This window comes from Grampus griseus, assembly GCF_964374135.1.
Source record: "Grampus griseus genome assembly, chromosome: 3".
In the NCBI taxonomy this organism is placed as follows: Eukaryota; Metazoa; Chordata; class Mammalia; order Artiodactyla; family Delphinidae; genus Grampus; species Grampus griseus.
Genome location: NC_139019.1, coordinates 145384798 through 145405979, shown reverse-complemented (window position 1 = coordinate 145405979; position 21182 = coordinate 145384798). Strand labels below are relative to the sequence as shown.

Here is a 21182-nt window from a genome sequence, read left to right as displayed (position 1 = left end):
CTCAACATCCTGCCGACAGATTTCCTCAGATTCCTTTAGACTCCATTGGGTTCTTCCTTTCTATCCTCATTCGAATAACGTATATTTTCCCATTTTAATTTAATTTTCTCCCTTCCTCCCAAACCAGAGCACTTTGCCCGCAGACATATGGGCCACTGTTGCATTTATAGCATCTTTATTAATCCCTCCCAGACCTCTGGGCTCAGACAGCAGCCTGGGGAAACAACGTCAGTTCCCTTTCCACAGGGCTATTAAAATGCCTTTCTTTTAATTGGTCCAAAACAGAAGATGAGCTTAAAAAAAAAAAAAAAAAAAGCCAGCTTTCCGTTTCCATCTCAGGGTGTAGGAAGGACATGTAGGTGCACCTATGTTGCCGGTGGTGCCCTGTGTGAAGGATTCGGCCGACCTGCACAGGGCAGGCTGACGAGGCAGGCTGGCTGGTGGGCTCATGGGCCCGCTGATGGTTTCTCTGGGATTCTGATGGTTACCTTGGAGCTTAGAACAAAAAAGGTAAAATTGGATAATACTGTGGGTTCAAAGTTGGCCACCAGCAAAACTATCCTTTAGAAATGCTGGTTAGGTACTATGGCTAATCCTTCAGATACTTACCACGCTCTTTGAGCATTTCCTACGCTTTAGACACTGTTCTAAATGCTTTCTGGGCAACCAGCCCTCGACGCCTCACAACAACACGTTTGAGAAATATATTATTTTTCTGTTTTTCAGGTGAAGGTATTGAGGCACAATGAGGGAACACAACTCAGCCAGATAACCTAGCTCCCAGCAGCAGATGGTCATGGCTGGTGCACGTGGGTCTTTTCTGGAACTGATGTAAGACCCCTTGTTCTTTGGGTAGAGGCCCGGGGACCTGGTGACAGGAGCACCAGGCGCCGGCACTCTCTTGGCCGGGAGCCCTTGCTCTGGGCATAACCTACCCAACACTGCATGGTGGCCCTGGTGGCAGAGAGGGGGTCTGAATTCACACCGGCTCCGGATTCTGTGTGCACAACTCCTGTACAACCCTGCCTCTGCCGAGCTTGCTCAGGGCTCTTTTGCTCCTGCGTCACTGGAGCCGTGAGCAAACCGGGGGACGGAGACTGACTCGTTCTTGTAGGTTTGCTAAGAGCAACGGTGCAGGCAAGTTCATGCACACCTCGAGAACCCACGTTCTAAATCCTGAGGGTGACTCTTTGGGGTCTCAAGATCCTAAAGGCAGGTCCTCGGAGAGTCTCCACATGGATTTGTGTGGGCTAGGAGCCTGTTCCCTGCCGAGGAGGGCACTGAATGATGCCATCCAGTTTGAGATGTTAACTCCAGCAGACGACACAGTGGAAAAGGAAAGGCATGGTCTTAAGCACCAGATGGACCAGAGTTTCCGTCCTGCTTCCCAATGCCTGGGTGAGCCGGGTGCATTAGTAATACCACTGAGTCTGAAATGAGCAGCTGTGATCGTTGGCTGCCTGGAACAGAGTCTACCCCCGCTCTGTTCCTCTACCTCTTCAGCTATGCGGGCAGCTCACACCTCCAAACCTACCTACCTCACCAGCCACCCCTTGTGCCCCCGCTCCCCAGGCCCGCAGGCCCTCACCTATGCGCCCAGGGCAGTGTGCGCTGTTAGTGAGGCCAGGCTCGCCCGCCTTCCAGAGCCCGGCTGCTCCAGGAGTGAAATGCTTCAGAGCAGTCAGACTCTCCCCCTAATGCCTTCATTTCTATTTAAATTTCTCACACACAGAGACCTACAGGCTGGACGAAGCTTCACTCTGCTTCTCTCTCTCTGTGTTCTCTTTTTTCTTTACAATGGAGACTTTTTGACAAGGGCTGCGGTGACAGCGGTGAATGCTTTCTTCAAGAAGCCATGGGGCATTGAAAATACAATTCTTCCTTTGCCCCAGTAAGAACTACCAAACCAGACCAAACCAAAATGAAACATTTGGAATTTTACCACGTTTTCCTTGACTGGTCCACATTGCAGTTCCTGGGGTCACCACTAGGGACAAATGTAGTTCTGACAGGGCCTCTTCTACTCTCGGAGTTTGGGCGCAGAATAATTCGGCTCACACCCTCGCTCCTATTGTGTTACATGACAAAGAGCTCATTCGGTCAGCTTTGGGCAAGAGCAGATTACAGATGAGGGTCTGGCTGAGCCCTGCAGATGCCCTGAGGAATAATGAGTGAGCTCACAGCAAGTGACTCTCTCCCCGCAGTGGCCGCCTATTCAATGGAGGTCCCTCCAGCCGGTGACTCTTCCATAAGCAGCTGTCTGCCGGCCAATAATTCTAATCTCCTTCTGTTATCCAGTGACCCCCTTTCATCTAACAATTTCCTCCTCCAATTAATACCGTCCACCACTGACTACTGGGGGATTTCAAGATGACAATAACAATAAAATGACAGCAACAGCTAGCATCAGAGCTCTTATCTCTTGATAGGAGCTCTTATCTCTTGATAGGAGCTCTTATCTCTTGAGTGGTTCCAAGGGCTCTACCCATATTTATCTCCCCTAATCTACCCTGGAAGCTAGAAACTGTTATTCTTCCAGTTTACAGATGGGAAAACTGAGGCTCAGAATGATTAAGGAACTTGCCTTAAGTCAAGCAGCCAAACAAGATGTGATTCAACAAGGCCCTCACCTTTGAAGGTCTACTTCCTTCCTGGTGAAGGTCACTCTCACTACCCTGCGGAGGACGAGGCCGTATTCTGAGCAGCAGTGTATTTCTGGGGCATCACTTTTCTGATGTATCAGTGATTTCTATGAAGCTTGCCCTGCCCTCAGGAAGCATGTGGTCTAGGCAAGAAGGCAAGATTAGCAAATGTGAAACGATCAGAGAAACAACACAAGGTGGATCCTAAAATAGGCTCCATAGATGATAAATATTGTGGGGAATGCTTTCCAAAGTGCATTTTCTAGAAATGTAGTTCGTTGGAGTGTTATTATGTCTTTTAAAAAATATTCAGGAGTTAGAGTTCATTTGTGAAGCATTGGGCTCAGCACTGTTAATTTTGTTTCTCTGCTGCAGGACTTGTCAGGACCTTTACTCTCCTAACCTGCCTGACACCTTCCATACCGCATTTCCTTCATTACAAAATGCCATTGGTTGTAAGATGCCCCATTTATTTCATAATAACTTTCCCAGGAAATAAACATCTTCACATTTCATATGTATCAAATGAAACAGGTGCTGATTTCCAAAGCATTAATAGGTGGATATCAAAGAAATCAGTTAGGCAGGGTTTCCCAAAACTTTGGACCAAGGAACCATCTTATGCAGGACTGGTGCTCCTCAGAAAAATCTTTGTAAACCATTGGTTGGAGGAGAAAGCTGCTTCAGACCTGGGGAAGCCAAAGGGACATGGTTGGGGCAGGGGCAGCCTGGAATTGGGTCCCAAATTCTGGACAGGAGAGGCTGAAGGGAAGAGAGAAGGCAGAGGAGGATGGGTGCTGGAGACCATTAAAGGGCTGCATCCTGCCCTCAGGACCGGGTCCCACCTAGCACCCCATCATGAAGGGGGAAGAAGAGGACATTCTCAGGACAGGCTTCCCCACAGCATCTGGCTAAATGCTGAAGACAGTCCAGGGGACAAGACTCCACACCTCACAGTCTGTTATGGAGACAGTGCAGCCAGCAGTTTCAGCCCAGGCCAGGTGCGGTGGCAGGGGAAATGCGGCCTCTGTGAGAGCCCAGAGGAGGGTGCCCCTCCTGTCTGGGAAGTGGTCAGAGAAGGCTTCCTGGAAGAGGTAGCTTTTAAGCCACCTGAAGGATGGGGGGAGGTGCACGTTATTAGCAATAGTAGCCTAGATGTTTGGGTAGAGCACAGAGCACTGGGGGAACTAAGAGCAGTTCAGTTTAGTGGGAGTGGAGGGGCCTCGTGGGAAGCAGGGAGCAATAAGGGAAAAGGTGAACAAAAGCCAGGTCCTGGAGGACCCCGAAGACCATGAGAGGACATATGGATCTCACCATGCAGGCAGACATGGTGGGCATAGGTTTAAGACCATGGGCTCTGGAGACAGGCCATTCCCTGTCCAAATCCCTGCTACAGATATCCTAACTGTGTGACCTTGGGCAAGTTACTTTCCAGCACTAAGCCTCAGTTTTATCATCTGCAAAATGGGAGTGATGACAGTACCCATTGCACAGTTGTTGTGAGGATTATATAGGAAAGTGAATGCCAAGTACCTGGGCTGGAGCAGACTATTATTATTAAAGGGCATTGGCCCCGGCCCTGGAATTGGACAGGTGAAGTCTGGCTCCTTCACATGTTAGCTGAGGGCCTCGCCGCCTCCCTGGACCTCCCTTTTTCACCTGTTCAAAGGAGAAGATGTTACCTGTCCAACCTCCCACACTGGGTGCAGAAAATCAGAGTGTGGGAAAGAGCTTTGAAAAAGATGCATTACAAGAGAAAAAAGTCCGGGCGGGAGGTGGGAAGCAACCTAGAAGAGAACTCACAAACCTAACGATAGTTGCTCTGATCGAGGAGTGGGATTGTGGATGATTTTTTTTAACCTCTTTCTTTTCATGGTATGTTTTAAAAAGAAATTTTTTTGGGTTACCCTCGTTAATAGGAGAAAAATTAAAGTGTCAGTCAGCACAGTTATTATCTTTATCTTTCTTTCTAAATTCCTGCCCTTCCTTAAATCTATAAATGTTCCTCTCATTTACATCAACTGCTTCCTCTTTAGTTGTGGGGAAACACCTGCAAACCCATCTCTCTCATCACACAACGTGTTAGAGAAAGAGATCCAGCCTGAGGTCCTTAACCACAGGGACTGCTGGGCCCCCCTTAACAACATGCCATCACATACAGGCTCTGCCTCTCTTAGCTGGTCTGTGGTGCGACCCTCAGACCACCAGGCACACCCTCAGAACCCAGCAACTTCCCCCCATGAGAGGTGGGGACACTTTGAGCCCCGAGACTCCATCTGGATGTGGGACCAACCTCAGTGTTGCTAAGCGTGTGGGGTTTCCATGAGGTTCACTTGGAATCATGGATGAGCAGGGGCCTCATACGCACGTGGGAGGGGTTGGCAGAGCCGGTTGGTATGGGAGGCCATTGGCAGTCCCACCTGCTCTCCCACTCAGGGTGTAGGTGGTTAATGTCACTGGTCCAGGAGACACACTATCCTGACAGACAAGAGGTAAGAGATTGCAGGGCCCTGAGTCAGTTTGTGTCCACCTCAAGGTTGACCCTCAGCCACCGACCACAGAGCTAACACTGGAGCCCAAGGAGGGGCCTGCCCAGCCGGTGCTTCATTCCAGCTCCCGGCCTGGCCAACCAGAAAGGAAGAGGAGCCACGGGAAGCTGGGAGGCCCTGCAGGAAGGCTTGCATCCAGGTGGCTGCTGAAAATCTCACTCATCTTTGCCCTTGGAGGCAAAGCAGCACTCCTTTGCCATGCCTCTTGATGACAAGTACCTAGAATATTAAAAACCATTTATACTTCTTTGGCTCCACTGCTTGGAATCTATTCAAGGAAACGATCAAAATTACAGAAATGGCTACCTGCATAAAGATGTTCTGTGCAGCCTTATTTATAACTTGGAGAAAGGGAAGTAATCTTTATGTTGAACAATTTGGACATAAAATTGAGATAGTGGAGTAAATTGTACTCTGCCTTCTAACTGTCATGCAGACAGTAAAAATATTGTCATGAAGACTTTGTATTGATAAGGGAAAATGATTAGAGTACAATGTTAAACTAAAAATTAGAAGAGTATATGCAGAAATACAGAGGATCATGAGAGATTACTACAAGCAACTATATGCCAATAAAATGGACAACCTGGAAGAAATGGACAAGTTCTTAGAAATGCACAACCTTCCAAGACTGAACCAGGAAGAAATAGAAAATATGAACAGACCAATCACTGAAATTGAAATTGAAGCACTGAAATTGAAACTGTGATTAAAAATCTTCCAATAGGGCTTCCCTGGTGGCGCAGTGGTTGAGAGTCCGCCTGCTGATGCAGGGGACATGGGTTCGTGCCCTGGTCCGGGAAGATCCCACATGCCGCGGAGCGGCTGGGCCCGTGAGCCATGGCCACTGAGCCTGCGCGTCCGGAGCCTGTGCTCCGCAACGGGAGAAGCCACAGCAGTGAGAGGCCTGTGTACCGCAAAAAAAAAAAAAAAAAAAAAAACTTCCAACAAACAAAAGCCCAGGACCAGATGGCTTCACAGGCAAATTCTATCAAACATTTAGAGAATAGCTAACACCTGTCCTTCTAAAACTCTTCCAAAATATAGCAGAGGGAGGAACACTCCCAAACTCATTCTACGAGGCCACCATCACTCTGATACCAAAACCAGACAAAGACGTCACAGAGAAAAAAAACTACAGGCCAATATCACTGATGAACATAGATGCAAAAATCCTCAACAAAATACTAGCAAACAGAATCCAACAGCACATTAAAAGGATCATACACCCTGATCAAGTGGGGTTTATTCCAGGAAGGCAAGGATTCTTCAATATACGCAAATCAATCAACGTGATACACCATATTAACAAACTGAAGGAGAAAAACCATATGATCATCTCAGTAGATGCAGAGAAAGCTTTCGACAAAATTCAACACCCATTTATGATAAAAACCCTGCAGAAAGTAGGCATAGAGGGAACTTTCCTCAACATAATAAAGGCCATATATGACAAACCCACAGCCAACATCGTTCTCAATGGTGAAAAACTGAAACCATTTCAACTAAGATCAGGAACAAGACAAGGTTGCCCACTCTCACCACTATTATTCAACATAGTTTTGGAAGTTTTAGCCACAGCAATCAGAGAAGAAAAAGAAATAAAAGGAATCCAAATTGGAAAAGAAGAAGTAAAGCTGTCACTGTTTGCAGATGGCATGATACTATACATAGAGAATCCTAAAGATGCTACCAGAAAACTACTAGAGCTAATCAATGAATTTGGTAAAGTAGCAGGATACAAAATTAATGCACAGAAATCTCTGGCATTCCTATACACTAATGATGAAAAATCTGAAAGTGAAATTAAGGAAACACTCCCATTTACCACTGCAACAAAAAGAATAAAATATCTAGGAATAAACCTACCTAAGGAGACAAAAGACCTGTATGCAGAAAATTATAAGACACTGATGAAAGAAATTAAAGATGATACAGATAGATGGAGAGATATACCATGTTCTTGGATTGGAAGAATCAACACTGTGAAAATGACTCTACTACCCAAAACAATCTACAGATTCAATGCAATCCCTATCAAACTACCACTGGCATTTTTCACAGAATTAGAACAAAAAATTTCACAATTTGTATGGAAACACAAAAGACCCTGAATAGCCAAAGCAATTTTGAGAAAGAAAAACGGAGCTGGAGGAATCAGGCTCCTGGACTTCAGACTATACTACAAAGCTACAGTGGTCAAGACAGTATGATACTGGCACAAAACAGAAATATAGATCAATGGAACAGGATAGATAGCCCAGAGATAAACCCACGCACATATGGTCACCTTATCTTTGATAAAGGAGGCAAGAACATACAGTGGAGAAAAGACAGCCTCTTCAATAAGTGGTGCTGGGAAAACTGGACAGGTACATGTAAAAGAATGAAATTAGAACACTCCCTAACACCATACACAAAATAAACTCAAAATGGATTAAAGACCTAATTGTAAGACCAGACACTATAAAACTCTTAGAGGAAAACATAGGCAGAACACTCTGACATAAATCACAGCAAGATCCTTTCTGACCCACCTCCTAGAGAAATGGAAATAAAAACAAAAATAAACAAATGGGACCTAATGAAACTTAAAAGCTTTTGCACAGCAAAGGAAACCATAAATAAGATGAAAAGACAACCCTCAGAATGGGAAAAAATATGTGCAAATGAAGCAACTGACAAAGGATGAATCTCCAAAACATACAAGCAACTCATGCAGCTCAATATCAAAAAAACAAACAACCCAATCCAAAAACAGGCAGAAGACCTAAAGAGACATTTCTCCAAAGAAGATATACAGATTGACAACAAATACATGAAAGGATGCTCAAAATCACTAATCATTAGAGAAATGCAAATCAAAACTACAATGAGGTATCACCTCACACCCGTCAGAATGGCCATCATCAAAAAATCTACAAACAATAAATGCTGGAAAGGGTGTGGAGAAAGGGAACCCTCTTGCACTGTTGGTGGGAATGTAAATTGTTACAGCCACTATGGAGAACAATATGGAGATTTCTTAAAAAACTAAAAATAGAACTACCATATGACCCAGCAATCCCACTACTGGGCATATACCCTGAGAAAACCATAGTTCAAAAAGAGTCATGTACCAAAATGTTCATTGCAGCTCTGTTTACTATAGCCAGGACATGGAAGCAACCTAAGTGTCCATCGACAGATGAATGGATAAAGAAGATGTGGCACATATATACAATGGAATATTACTCAGCCATAAAAAGGAACGAAACTGAGTTATTTGTAGTGAGGTGGATGGACCTAGAGACTGTCATACAGAGTGAAATAAGTCAGAAAGAGAAAAACAAATACCATATGTTAATACATATATATGGAATCTAAAAAAAAAAAGAAGGTCTGAGGAACCTAGGGGCAGGACAGGAATAAAGATGCAGACGTAGAGAATGGACTTGAGGACGTGGGGAGGGGGAAGGGTAAGCTGGGACAAAGTGAGAGAGGGGCATGGACATATATACACTACCAAATGTAAAATAGTTAGTAGGAAGCAGCCGCATAGCACAAGGAGATCAGCTCGGTGCTTTGTGACCACCTAGAGGGGTGGGATAGGGAGGGTGGGAGGGAGGCAGATGCAAGAGGGAAGAGGTATGGGGACATATGTATATGTGTAAATGAGTCACTTTGTTATAAAGGAGAAACTAACACACAATTGTAAAGCAATTATTCTCCAATAAAGATGTTAAAAAATAAATTAATTAAAATTAGAAGAGTATAAAACTCTATGCAATTGTGTTAGATTGTAGAATGGTCCACCATTTTGTACGAGGACCACAAAGCTAACAGTGTAGCCCAAAGAAGAATATTTTGTAGGTCCTCCAGTAGTCTTTCCTTTCTCCCTTGAATCTGGGCTGGGCTTTGATCTGCTTGGACTAATAGAAAATGGAATAAATGGCACAGCACAGGACACCAATCCTCGGCCCTGAGAATATTTGCAGCTTCTGCTTTTCCTACTGCTCTTGGAACCAGCACCATGAGAACAGGCTCATCTAATCTACTAAGAAACACATGGCATAGTCACCCACTGTCACCCCAGCTGATAGTCAGCCAACCATGCAACATAAGAGAGGCCTTACAGGGTCACGGACTGCAGGTAGCATGAGTGAGCCAGCTGAGATCAACCAAGCCCAGACCAGACCAGAAGAAACATCAAGCAGAATCATGAGCCACTGCTGTTGCTAAATTTGGGGGTGGTTTGTTACACAGCAATGGATACCTGATACACCAGCCTATGCTTATTCCTATGTACAGAAAAACCATTTAGAAAGGAAAAACAATCCTGGATGGAAAGATTCCAAGGTGCAAACATAGTGGATTTATTAAATGGTAGGATTAAAGGTAATTAAAAAAATTAGTTGTTTCAAAATTACAAGACTCTGCTTAAGCTATTTACAGTGAAAAACAAAGGCACATTTTAAAAAGTGAAAATAGGAGCTGAATTTTCCTCTCTGGAGTGTTCTAATTCAAACCTCTCTGGCATATTCCTGTTCAGAATTGGGACCTCATCATCAATCTCCTGCCTTTGGCAGATGTGGGAGGAAACTTGAGCTGTGTCCTCCACTGCAGGGCCAGGATGGTGGGCTCTGGAGGGCTGCCCCCCAGGCCCCCTCAGCCTCTCCCTTGTGGGTTTTGAAGTGAGAAGCTTGGGAACTGTTGTCTGTTTTCGGCAGCCATCTTTAGCTCCCCTCTCTGAATCCCTGTGGCATTCTCAGTCCATACAATGGAAACAGCCCCATGTCCCTGGTTACCTTGAATTTTTTCCCTGTGTTTGGAGAGCTCCAGAAGGAGAGCTGGCAATCAGGATAAGCCTGGCATTTGGAGTATAAAGGCCTGGACCCAAACCCCAGCTCTGCCCTTCTTGGCTCCTGCATTCATTTCTTGGCACCTCTATGCTCCAGGGCCGGGGGTGTAGGCTGGACATTCAGAGATGAACTAGCCACAGCCTGTGCCCTAGGGAAGAACTTGGTCTTGTGGGTGAGACCTACACACTCAAAAGCCAAAGTTAGGGTGACCACATCATTTATTGTTCAAACGGGGACATTTTGGGGAGTAAAAGAGGCTGACTACAGTCAACAGGGGCTGTCCAGGGCTATCAGGGACCTATGGTCACGCTATCCACAGCCCAGCTCCTTCATATGGAGTTGCAGTCAAGAGATGCTGTCCAGCAAACAAAAGGAATTTAAACAAATTTAAAAGAAAATCACTGCTCTCCTTTAAACACGTAAAAGTGGATACCATTCAAAATTCACAGTTACACCTCTGCTTTTCCTTTGCTCCTGAGTTTTTCCTAACTGAAGCTGCTCCAAACATCTGACATGTCAAACCAGAGAGAATTTTCTAGGACACCTGGCCCACATGGATTTTCTCTCTTTCTGCCACACCCTCTCTTTCCAGCTCTTAGCTCTGTGTTACCTCTCTGCCTCTCTAAAGCCAGCTCTCTCTCTCTCCCTTCTCCAGAGGGACAGGCAGGAGGAGGGGAGGAGAATCTGAGAGTCAAGGACAAAGGGCTGACTATTTGGGGGGTGGGGAAGGAACGGGAGGTCCGCGTAGATAAATGTTATCAATCTTATTCCTGGCATACACATAGATGCTCATCCAAGACTACATTTCCCAGGCTCCCTTGCAGCTGGGTTGGACCATGTGACTAGTCTCCACAAATGGAATGTAAGGATAAGTCTGGCATGTCACTTCCAGGCCAAGGTGGTTAAGTATCATGTATTCAATCATTCACATTCTCTCTCTGTACCCACTCCCTCCCTGCAGTCTATCAGCTGGATAACTCCAAGGTGACCTCAAGGCCACAAGACAGTGGAGCCACAAGATGTAAGGGGTCTGATTCCCCTGGCAGCCAGCTGTAGAAAAATAAAATAAAAATGGAGTCAGTATTGCTAAGAGAGCTCTCTAAAGTGGATTCAGGAGGCCTTAAGGAAGTGTGATTTATATACATAGCAGCCTGGATGGAATCTGACCTTTTGACCACTTATTGTCCTAATGAAGTCATCCAGAACATCTGCCAGAAACAAGATACTTTCCAAACTCTTACCCTAAAGAAACTTGTGAAAGTCCCTCTGCTTATTGGACTCATACCCTAAACTAACTCGTGATTCCTTAAAGACAGACATTTCCTGACTTGCATCAAAGTCAATCACAGTTCTCACCAGGCAACTTTCAGCAACCTTGTGGCTTTTCGTCTTTATAAGCCTCTGACTCTTTCTCTTCCCTGGAACATTCTTTCGGTTTCACCAGAATCTGTGTCACCCGAATTGCAATTCTTTTAATTTATTTAATTTTTGGCTGCATTGGGTCTTTGTTGCTGCGCGCGGGCTTCCTCTAGTTGCGGCGAGCGGGGGCTACTCTTCGTTGCGGCGTGCGGGTTTCTCATTGTGGTGGCTTCTCTTTGTTTCGGAGCACGGGCTGTAGGCGCGCGGGCTTCAGTAGTTGTGGAGTGTGGCCTTCAGTAGTCGTGGCGTGCGGGCTTCAGTAGTTGTGATGCGCGGGCTCAGTAGTTGTGGCGCATGGACTTAGTTGCTCCGCGGCATGTGGGATCTTTCCGGACCAGGGCTCGAATCCGTGTCCCCTGCATTGGCAGGCGGATTCTTAACCACTGCGCCACCAGGGAAGCCCCCCGAATTGCAATTCTTAAGACTCCAAATAAACTCTTTTCTTATTTTCAGCCTCCTGCATTGTTTTTTGGTCGACTTACCTAGAAAAGGAGCCGTACAACCAGTAGCATACGTATTGGGCTTTCCAAAGGTGAGAAATGTTATTGGCGAGAGCCATTAAAATCTTGAGGTTGTTGCAGCAGTTAGTCTATCCTGGCTACTTCACCTCCCTCTCAGGGCTGTTACGTAGATTAAATAAAATGAATATAATGGTTTAAATGGTGCTCCCGCCCCACAATGATATATCCATGTCCAAATCCCCGAATCCTGTGAATGTGGCTTTATGAGGTGAAAGGGTCTTTGCCCATGTAAATTAAATTAAGAATCTTTAGGTCATCTTGGTTTACCTGTTACCTGTGTGGGCTCTAAATCCATTGATGACAGCCTTTATAAAACAGGAGAGTAGAAGACACAGACAGAAGAGGAGAAGGTCATGTGGAGACAGAGGCAGAGATTGGAGTGATGCAGCCACAAGCCAAGGAATGCCTGGAGCCACCAGCAGCTGGAAGAGGCAAGGAATGGATTCTCCCCTAGAGCCTTCCTAGGGAACATGGTCCTGCTGACCCCTTGATTTTGGATTTCTAGCCTCCAGAACTGTGTGACAATAAATTTCTTTTGCTTTAAGCCACCCACCCAGTTTGTGGTCATGTGTTATAACAACCCTAGGAAATGAATACAGTGAGGTATGCACAGGGGCTAGCACAGGGCCCAGCACAAAGTAAATGATGACAGTAAAGGGTGACAAAAAAAAATCATCCCTTGAATGCCTCCACAGTTCCCTCCTTAGAGACATGTCTTCTGGGAGATTGTGTCCGCAGAGAGCAGGAACAATTGAAATCTGTATTGTTAATTCCCAGAGAAGTTTCTAACGAAGCTCATGATAGTATTTGCACTGAGAGTAAATGTAGACCTTGAGCTTTGTGGGAGCAATTTAAAGATGACAGACATACATTTTCATTAGTGTGTGACCAAAACGATTAAAAAGCCTCTCTCTGCAGCATCTCTTTTTAAATGCCTGCAGAAGCAGCTACTGGGACCGTCTGCCTGGGGCAGACTAAAAACCAGCCTCAGGCAAAGGGATGTGAGTCCCTGGACCTTCGGGAAGGCCAGTTCGAGTCCCTCTCGAGGCTGGGGTCCAGAAGGGGTTGGGAGACGCTTCACAGGACCTTCCTGAAAGCAGATGTGACATAGCAAAGAAAAGGCCATGCAGGGGCAGTGGAGTGGCCAGCTGCTTACGATTCTGGAGACGTCTGTTCAGTAAGGTAGCACCAGTCACATGTGGCTATTTAAATTTAAATTCATTGCAATGAAATAAAATTAAAAATTTAGTTCCCCACTCATGTGAGCCATTTTTCAAGGGCACAATAGCCGTATGTCACTAGAGGCTACCACATTGTATGGCTCAAATTTATAGAACTTTTCCATCATCACAGAAAGTTCTATTGGACCACCCTGCTTAACCAGGAGGCTCTGTGAGTTACCAGCACTGTGACCTCAGACAAGTAGGTCTCTGCTTATCTCGGACACTGTCTCTGCCTCAGTGTCCCCATCTACAAAATGAGGATAATGACAGTATTTACATCATAGGATCAGGATCAAATGAGATACTAGATTGCAGTGCTCAGCTCAGTGCTTGACACGTGTTAGTGCTCAGTAATTGAGAGTGTTCCTTATGGGTAGAGACATAACCTACAGCAGAGAAGTAAGGCAAGCACATAGCCCAGGAGTCAGGAGTTATGGGCTCCAGGCTAGGTTCTGATATTTACCAGAGGCTGTAGAGAAAGACCATAGTTCCAATTCCTGCTCCATCAAAGCTGTGTGGCTTTGGGTAAGTCACTTCCCCTCTCTGAGTTCATATGGCTTACCAATAGAAGGGAAGTTAGTATCTTATAGGATTCTACACTTCCAGGAAAAGAGAAGGGCTTTCAAAGCATAATATTCTTTGACCCCGATCCCTGCTTTTAGAAATCTTTTGGAAGAATCAGAGAAGTGAGCAAAGATTAAAGTTCAAAGATCATCATTAGAGAATAGCTAATAACAACAAAGACTTGAAATTAGCCTAGATTTCTCCTAATAAGAAAATCAACACTTTATGGCATATCTGTATGATGACCTATTATAGACATGCCACATCATTTTGTAAAATATTACCTAAAAGGGAAAGTGTTTCTATTTAAAAAAAGAACTTATTTAAAATTATACAGGGTATTCCTAAATTGACTTTTAGAAAGCATTCGCATCTATCTGTAGAATAGAATCCACCAATATTTTGAAAGTATTTTCTTCAAGATGCTGGGCCTTCATTGCTTCTCCTTTTCACCTTTCTGTATTTATCAGATTCTCTAAAACTTGCCTCTATTAATTTGTAAATGGAAAACCTTACACATGCAGATAGCTGATGACCTAGATGGTCTCTGAGGGCCCTTGGAGGGCTGACATTCTATGACTCAGCAAACGGGTGGGAATAATCTGTTTACAGTTCAAAGCCCCCCACCATGCAGGGAGGTGGAAGGCAGTGGGTGAGGGCATGTCATTCAGTCTTTGGACTCCATCCTGACAGGTGTCACTGAAAGCAGCTGATGCAGATTGAGGCCCTGAATCTTGCCAGAAAAAAGGAGAGTCCAGACATCCTGTTCACCCCGACCACACACAGTAGACAAGTCATGAATGTGACGTCAATGACTGTGGGAAGGAGTGAACTGTAAACCAACAGGGACAGGAGTTCGCTATGTGCTGGTGCTGTGCTAATTGCTTTCATAGGTTCTTTTCTTTTAAATCTTTAAAAAAGGAAATTTGGGACAAATAAAAGTTTCTTTTCCAATAAAAATATGAAGAACTGTTTAACTTTGCTAGTAATTTAACCAAAGCAAATTAAAACTGGAACTAAAGACTTTTCACCTAGCCAAGAGGCAACTCTTTCTATGTTTTTTTTTTTCCCCGCTGCGCCATGCGGCTTGCAGGATCTTAGTTCCCTGACTAGGGACTGAACCCAGGCCACTGCGGTGAAAGCGCTGAGTTCTAACCACGGGACTACCAGGGAATTCTCAAAAGGAGACTATTTCTAAATTTAATAGTGTCAAGTACTGGTGAAGATGTGTGGAATCTACCACTCTCGTGTGCGGGGTGTGTACACACAGTTATCAATTGGTATGAATGTTCTGGAAAAAAATATACCGTAAGTATCAAAATCTTAAAAATGTAGAAATCCGTTGCTCTAGAACTGTTGCTTGGAGGCCTGGTCTTTATTCTAGGGAAATAGTCAGAAATGGGCAAAAATTATATGCAAAGAATATTGAGTGCGGCTGTCATCCGCTGGAGGTACAAATGAGCCGCATTTATTGTGATTTACTAATGCTTCAGCTCAGAGCTCTCACCCGACCCCCACAGGTATTCTTAGGGGGTTGCAGGGACTCCCCCATGTACTTAGGCACCCTTTGCTCCCACCTGCTTGTTGGTTCTCCCGCCCAAAAGTCACCTAGGGGAGATGGACTCATATCCTCCTGTGTGACCCCCAGACCCACTCCCACTCTTCTCCAGACTGTTCTCTGCCCTGGAGGCTGACCATAGGACTACATCGAATCTACCAACTACATTCAGTCAGTGGGGCTGTGAAGATCAGAAGACAGGTCTCCGGACAGCGAGGTCAGCTCTTCATTACCCAGCTGCCCCCTGAGGGTCTCAGGCTGGAGGTACCCCTCTCAAGGAGACTCTATTTCTGATGCTGACACAGCCCCCTTCCCTCCTCCCCCAGCCCATCGTGACCAGCCCCCAGGGTACTGCACTATTCCCTGTGCTTCCCTACACCCTGCCCACACTTTTGCAATAGTTCCTAAGACCTCCTTGAATCTCCCAATTTGTGTGCCCTCTGAAGTGGTGTGCTGGAAAACCGGCTCTCCAAAAAACAAACGTCCTGATTTGCAATGCTTGTAGATTTCCGTGGTATAAATACTCGCACCGTGGCTGATGACCAGCTCCCAGTGTTTTAACAACTGGGTGACAACGGCTCAGCACACCAGCGGGCCTGCCTTTTCTGGGGACTCTGACTGGTGCAGTAGTGTCCGGACACTGCCTCTGCTGCAGCTGTCTTCAGCAATGATGCAGATTCCCTTTCTAGGGGGACACTGCCCAGGGCCACAGCGTCACTCTGAGCCCTCTGTTCTTATCACCCTAGAGTCTGAGTCCCACAAACTATGGCATGAAAAGAGCTCCATCTGCCTACATCTACCTACCTCTCTTTCTCTCTCTCTCTCTCTTTCTCCCCTTCCCCTCCCCCTCAGTCTTAAATCAGGCTGGGGCAGGGCTAGGAAACTGACAACCTGCTGCCATCTTCCACCTCAATGGCTTCCACTTCAATCTGTATCCCCAGGTTCTGATTCCTAAACTGTGTCCTTATAGATCCAACCTCCTGTGTACCTGTCAACTCAGAGAAAATGACTTCGGATGCCAGTGAGGGTGAGGGTCGGGGTGGAATAGGTCTGATAACCAGCAGAGGGCAACTCTGAGTTCCAACAAACAAGCACCATTCTTAAATATCCCACAATGGCATGATCAAATATATTATGGTTTACCCATAAAATGGAATATTATACAACCTTAAAAAATGTCTTATGAGGGCTTCCCTGGTGACGCAGTGGTTGAGAGTCCGCCTGCCGATGCAGGGGACGGGTGCGTGCCCCGGTCCGAGAGGATCCCACATGCCGCGGAGTGGCTGGGCCCGTGAGCCATGGTCGCTGGGCCTGCGCGTCCGGAGCCTGTGCTCCGCAACGGGAGAGGCCACAACAGTGAGAGGCCCGCGTACCGCAAATGTCTTATGGGATGGGAAAATGATTATAATATTGTGTTATAGTAAAAAGCAAGATTTTTTTTTTCCTGGGCAAATGCTACAGTATGGAAGAAACTTGAGGACATTATGCTAAATGAAATAAGCCAGACACAGAAGGACAATGACCGTATGATTCTATTTATATGAGGTATCTAAAGGAGTCAGACTCACAGAAGCAGAAAGTAGAATGATGTTTGCCAGGGCCTGGGGGGAGCCGAAAGTCGGCAGTTGTTTAATGGGTACCGTGTTTCAACTCTGCAAGATGAAAACTTCTAGAGATCAGTTGCACAACCATGAGAATATAGTTCCTCCACTGAACCGTACACTAAAAACACGGTTAAGAGGGTAAACAAAATTTTTCAAATAAGAGATTTTTTTTTTTTCCAAGCCAAACAACAACAAAATCCCAAGATTCTCTATTTATTCCTTTGGGTGTTAGAGATGTGGCAGTGAACAGGAACGGCTCTTGCTCCGGATCTCAGGAAGCTTCCATCCCCATGGGTGATCTGTTAATGGAGAATGCACGCGAATAAATGTAAAATTACAGAAGGGAAGCGCCGTGGAGGCGGTGCACGCAGTGCTCTGAGCAGGTTAAATCAGAGCACTGACCCGGCCCAGTAGCTGAGGGGGGTGGCTAAGGGCACAGGAGGTGAGGTGAGGACCCCAGGAGTGAGTCCCGCTGGAAAGGAAGAGCTCACTAGCAGCTGGGGCCAGAGGGGGCATGCTCTCTGGAGAGAGAGCACCTGCACCCTTTTATGAGTGTCTGGAAGGATGCATGCCCCGTCCCCTCACCAGCAATTCCCTCCGAATGGCGTGGCGAGGTTATCATTGAGCCTTCATCTTCCTCCTGTCCTTTTCTGTTGCCCACCTTTTCCACAGTGAGCTTAGATGATTTTGCAGAAAGGAAAAGGCATAAAAAAAAAAAAATCTCACCTTACTTCACAGATGGACTGCAGGGCTCTTGACCTATGTTCCTCCTTGTTTCAAAGAGGACTTCAAGCTACTTACAATTATGTTTACAATACAGCAGGCTAAAATGCCTTGTCGTTAAGTAAGAAAAATGCAGCGAGGGGAAAAAGTGGCTAGAAGAGTCAGGAAAAAGGAGCGAGGTAGCCCTTCACTCACAGGGAGAGAGCCTGTCCTGCTCCCCAGCGGCAGGGCTCGCCTTGTCATTTGATTCGAATATTGGCATTTCATTGTCTGTTTTTGTATTGATACTTTGTCTTCTCAACTCTATTGAAAAATCTTTTGTTGTGATTTATTCTGCTCCTCATTACTCTCTCTCCCTTAAAACATGTTATTTTATCTTTTCTGTTGTGACTTTTCGCAGTGTTAAAAATCCATCCTCGCTCCTCTGCAAGGAAGGAGACACATCTGACCCACAGGTCAGCACAGTGACAGATTCACAGCCTCTGCACAGCAGGCCCTCAAATGTCTGTGAGCGAATGGCTTATCTAGGGCTGAGAGCTACTCACACCCTCCCCCCGGCAGCACTCAGCCAGTGACACACCCTCAGCAGGGGCTCAGGACACGGGTTGCCAGTTTGATTTATGGGACTTCTCATCCCAAGTGGCCACACAGAATAGATGTTGATTCAAACAAAGGGTTTGCATAAGTAAGTGGGTACACAATCCAGAAAGGGCTATAGACCGAGTAGAAGGGGTGTGTGAAGCAGCTGAAGCAGACGCCATAAAGAAATGCTGGTCCTCTTGAAAACAGCATCTGGGGGAGTCATGGAGGGACAAGGATGGGCTGCGGAGCCAGCAAGCACAGGTGCACATCCGGCTCCATCACATCACATGCCGGGGGAGTGACCTTGGGCAAATAACCGAAACAAGAAGACCTCTTGTGAGGACTGCCCAGAGGAACGTATGTGTGCATGTATTTGTGTATGTGTATGCATACATGTGTATATGTGTGTGCATATGTACATGTGAGTGTGTCTATGTCTATCTGCATATGCACGTGTTTGTATATGCATATGTGTGTATGCATGTGTATATATGTGCATGTGTGTATTGCATAGTATATGCACATGCGTATGCGCACACATGCATATATACGTACATGGATATATGTACATGTATATGTGCATACACACATGGATGCGTTTGCATTATGCGTATGCATACGCGTGTATATGTGCATGCGTGTGAATGCACACATGTAAGTACATGTGTACACACGTACCGGTGTATATGTGCACACACATGTATGTATGCATATGTGTGTTTGTGTGTATATGTATGCACACACATGCATGTATATGTATATTTGCATATGTATATGAACCACGCCCTGGCACAAGTAGATGCTTGATGAATGAAAATGCCCTCCTATATCACTGCCCTTCTATTCCTTTTGTGCAGCAGTGAACAACCTGATAGAAGACTATACAGAGCATTTCTAAAGCTCCCCCATCACATGTCATACAGCAATCTCAGGCTTTTTAATCCTGGTTCTGTACTACCACTGTCACCAGCAACAATAACAGTTCCCCTTCCAAATCACTTACAACATGTTCCCGTTACTATGGCTGCATAATAAATCCCCCCCAGAACATAAGGGCATAAAACAACCACTTAATTTGCTCATATGTTTTGTGGATGGGGAATTCATCGAGGGTGCAGAATGGTGGCTGATGTCTGAGGCCTCAGCTGGGGGACTTGAAGGCTGGGGCCTGGAGTCATCTGCAGGCTCCTTCACTTACATACCCGGGAGGTGCTGTTTGCTGACTGAGAACTGAGCTGGGGCTGTCAGGTGGAACACCTACATGGGGCCTCTTGGCTTCTTCACAATACGGACAGTGTCCGGCGAGAGGGTGCCCAGTGAAAGCTGTACCACGGTTTACGACTTAGCCTTGGGTATCACAGTGTCACTTCCGCCACATTCTATCCGCAAGACAGTTACAACGCTCTGCCAGGCTGAGGGGGAGGGGACAAAGATGCCCCCTCTTGATGGAGGAATGTCAATGTCACAATGAAAGAAGAGCACATGGGATGGGATGTGTGTTGGTGTAGCCATCCTGGGAAAATGCAATCTGCCACATTATGTGTCAGGTAGCTCAGCTGATCTCTTGTTCCTCAAAAAACACTGAGGGGTTACCTATACGTATCTCCACTCTAGAGATGGACAAACTGAAGCGCAGAGAGGCAAAGTAACCTGCCTCGGGCAGTGTATTTAACGTCTCTGAACCTCAGTGAGCCCCCTCTATAAAATAGGGAGAAAACTCTCTACTTGAATGGATTACTGTGAGCCTGCAGTGCTTATTACCTTATGAGGTTGTTGGAAGGTTGAAGTTGGGGAAGTGATTTTGTGATCTCTTATCCTTTGTGCCAGTGCAAAGTACCGGTCTTCACTGCTGTAGCATCATTATTTCCTTGCCTTCCACGTACAATCATCTGTCCCACACAAACCCCACAGCCAACCAGGGACCAGGGTTTCCACCCGCATACCGTGAAGAGCGAGTATGTCAAAGCCTTCTGGCAGGGGTTAGCTTTGATGCAGCAGAAGGATCACACCCTCCTTCCCTGCCTGTTCCTATCTTCCAGGGGGGAAAGTACCTTGGGAAGAATGCTAGTGTTTGTTTATAAATTCCAAATGTATAACCCTTAATACCTCATTTAGTTGTTTAAATGTAACCCTTTAGTCATATGAAAGGCCATCTGTTGTACTGTGTGTCTCTCCCCCAGGGGAGCAGAAGGAAGGACCGGCATTTTTGCATGAGTTCATGGGCGGGAATCTTCTGGCTCCCGGGGGTGGGGGTGGGGGTGGGGGCGGTGGGCCAAGGACCTTCTTGGAAAATCATTCCTCTGGGGATGCGTTCCAGGCCCTATGTCCTTCGTTGACAATGCAGTATCTGTAAGGTCTGAGGCCTTAAGAGACCCCCTTTGCTATGATGTCTGTTATATAGACGATTTACTCTACTGTTCATAGGATTCCATTAGGAAAGGGGCAGTGGAAGGGAGCTAAGTGCTGGAGAGTATGTAGCGGCCTGAACATCGCTCTCATTTCATGGCCTGCTGGGCTGGCTGCCTCACAGCAACCGAGGCAGGAGTGAGGGAAGGGCTAGAACACATTCAGCAGGCATGGCTGGGCTGTGCTCACCTCCCCAGGAGCTGGGGGTACTCAGGTGACCGCCAGAACCTCAGGTGGCAGGTGTCTGTATAACCGAGGTGAGCTTTTATATTTTAGAGAAACGCCAGTCTCAGCAGAGAGAGCCCCGGCTCTGCAATCTGGAAGGGCCAGCTTTGAATCTGGCTCCTGCCCTGAGAGCAGGGGAACTGTGGACCAGTAACTTACGGCCTCTGAGCCTCAGATTCAGTTTCTTCGAGTAACGTGTGGGGCAGAGGCATGCTAACCACCCGCATCATGCCTGATACTTAGGGGAGGCCCAATACATGGGGTTTGTTTTTGTCGCTGCTTTTTAATCCTTACAGGAAGCGGAGGGAAGCATGGTTTTGCCTGC

At 46.2% G+C, this 21182-nt stretch overlaps 1 protein-coding gene across 2 annotated transcripts in view; it reads right to left on the bottom strand.

Moving 5' to 3' along the window:
* KCNIP1 (potassium voltage-gated channel interacting protein 1) overlaps nt 1–21182 on the bottom strand; it is a gene marked incomplete at both ends in the record, with an annotated part of 358069 nt that overhangs the window by 304520 nt on the left and 32367 nt on the right. The gene's annotated exons all lie outside the window — the stretch shown is intronic.